A 3,054-nucleotide genomic window follows, 5' to 3' on the forward strand; every position below is an offset into this window, starting at 1 on the left:
TGCACGGCAGTCCAAACGCTCTGCCATAGTAGATGGGGATCTCTATCGGCGCGGCACGGATGGTGTCCTCCTGAAATGCATCACCCGGGCATAAGGCAGTGAGCTCCTCACTGAGATCCACGAGGGTGAGTGTGGTGGCTATGCATCGTTCCGCACGCTGGTCGGGAAGGCCTTTCGGCAAGGTTTCTACTAGCCTACAGCTCTCCAGGACGCTTCCGAGTTGGTTCGGCGCTGTAGGGCATGCCAGTTCCATGCAAAGCAGATTCACGAGCCAGCTCAGGCTCTCCATACCATCCCCCTGTCATGGCCCTTCGCAGTCTGGGGACTGGACATCCTGGGTCCATTCCCCCGAGCAATCGGGGGCTATGAGTACCTCTATGTCGCCATCGACAAGTTCACCAAGTGACCGGAGACGGTCCCAGTTATCAAGGTTACCAAGAACACGGCGCTCCAATTCATCCGCGGTATCACAAGTCGCTTCGGCGTCCCGAACAGAATCATCACCGGTAATGGCACTCAGTTCACAAATGCCCTATTCGGGGGCTACTACGAGGACCTCGGCGTCAAGCTCTGATTCGCCTCTATCGCTCATCTTCGGAGCAATGGGCAGGTCGAGCGTGCAAATGCTGAGATACTGAAGGGGCTCAAAATCCGGACCTACGACGTGCTCGCAAAGCACGGGAAAGGGTGGATCGATGAGCTGCCTGTTGTGTTATGGGCCAACTGGACCACGCCAAGCCGCGCCACCGGGGAGACTCCATTCTTCCTCGTCTACGGCGCCGAGGCGGTCCTCCCCTTCGAGCTCACTCTTGGCTCCCCTCGGGTGAATGCCTACTCCGAAGGCGAACAGGAATAGCGAAGGCGCGACTACGTTGACTACTTGGAGGAGCGCCGGCGACGCACCGCCGTCCGAGCAGCCAGATACCAGCAGAGCTTGCAGCGCTATCATCAGTGTCACATTCGGGCCCGGTCACTCGAGGTTGGGGATCTAGTTCTCCGACGTGCTCAATCGCGCGAAGGAAAGAATAAATTGTCCCCTATGTGAGAAGGCCCCTTTATCGTGATCGGTGTCCCGCGACAAGGCTCGTTCCGGCTGGCTACGGAGGATGGGCAGCCGCTCCCAAATGCGTGGAACATCGAGCATCTGCACAAATTCTATCCCTAGGCAGCCATGTTTGTGCTCGGACCAACCAGGCCAAGGGTCCCCCCCCCCCCCGCCCAAGTTGGCCGGGGGCTACCACCAACCATGTAAGTTACCACTTATGTACAAAATTGTCAATATACACTCTTATTTTTTAGTTCTTTTTCTCTGGGATCCATATGTTTAATCTGTTTGGTGAGATGCTTGATTGTGCGAGAAAAATACGCTCTTTCATTTTTCCCGTTGATAAAAAGAATCTCGATCGGGATGCGTGCGTGCAGTTGCTGCTGACCTAAGTCTGTTGTGGTAGGCTATGGTGTCCGGTTGCATGGCAGTGCCCCAAGCACCACCGAGCCTCTGGGGTTTTCGGGTAATCCTACCGCTTGAGCAAAGAGTGGTCGGGACCGCCTGGACCCCAGGGGCGGGCTGTCGGTGCTCGGTCTGGCCAGTCCTACCATGGGCGCCACCGAACCATTGGACCTCTTGGTTATGCCTCTGTCTGTACACTTCGCCGGTCCGGGTATTCGAGAGGTCTCGGGTCAAAAATGAGAGCAGTCTATAATGAGTATCGCACTAGCAGAGCACACCAAACAAAGAGTCTTTTCCTGTTTTCTTAAACTTACAGATCAATGATCAAGAATAAAGCAGCCCGACCGCAAGGGCCTTAGTGCCCAGGGTGCTGCTCGAGCCTACGGGGTCCTCGGGTAATCCTACCGCTTGGGCATGAGTGGTCGGGACCGCCTAGCCCCTGGCTCTCTCACCTGCTTTCCAGTACCCGGGCACTCCGTACGAGGGAACCAAGTTCCTGGGTACTCCGAGCTCGGGGCGCGTACCTCTCCTGGATCGGTCGACCGAAAGGCTGACAGCTGTCCGGTGAGTGACTAAAGTCATATGAATTTCCATTCTTACTTATGCAGTAAACTATTGTTCTCGAGTTATCCTTAGGAGCCTCGCATTCTAATTTGTTCGGCGAGATGGTCTCCTCGCGCACAAAACCCTGCCCACGTGCTCGCTTTTTCCGGAACGATAGAAACAGACAGTAGTAAGGTATACCGTACAGACGGCGATGGCTGACCGAAGTCCTTCATGGTGGCTGTGGTGTTCGGCTGGCTTGGCAGTACCCCGGGCACTACCGAGTCTCTGGGGTCCTCGGGTAATCCTACCGCTTGAGCAAAGAGTGGTCGGGACCTCCTAGACCCTAGGGGCGGGCTGTCGGTGCTCGGTCTGGTCAGTCCTACCCCGGACACCACCAAACCGTGGGGACTCTTGGTCGCATTTCCGCCCGCACGTGTCTCTGGCCTGCTTGTTTGAGAGGTCGAAGAGTGGAAAAGTGTTCACTGGTCGTGGCGTGCTCCGTGCTAGATTGACTCATCTCTCGAGTAAGGAAGTTCGTGTCTTTGTCTCTTGACTTAGCAGCTACAGACTCACGAGGGCTCGGGGGCTGAACGCTTGGGTGGTCCCACTACTCGTGCGATGAGTGGTCGGGGCGACTTCACTCTCGGGGAAGGAAGGTCGGGCTCGCTCCGGCTAAGTACTTCTCGGGACATCAAGTGAAAAGCGAAAAGCATCAAGACAAGCACAGTGGAGTTTCGATCCCGAAGAAAGGCTTCTATTATATTTCAAAAAGAACCATTCTGGAGGGGCTCACTCCCATATATACAACATTCAAAAAACAAGAAATCTAATCTAATCGGCAGGCTCTGAAGGGGGCGAGGACGCTTCGCTGCTGCTGCCGCTGCTCGGTTCCGGGGGTGGCTCCCGCGTAAAGCACGCCGCCACCTCGGCGGTGACGTCTCGAACAGCTTCCCAGGCGGCCGCTTCCTCGACCTCGACCACTGAATGCTGAATCGGCTCCAGTGAGAAGGCAGGGTCTCGATTGTGGTAGCAGGCGAGGACGTGCTCGGCCACTGCCT

The sequence above is a fragment of the Phragmites australis genome, chromosome 18, assembly GCF_958298935.1.
Source record: "Phragmites australis chromosome 18, lpPhrAust1.1, whole genome shotgun sequence".
Lineage (NCBI taxonomy): Eukaryota > Viridiplantae > Streptophyta > Magnoliopsida > Poales > Poaceae > Phragmites > Phragmites australis.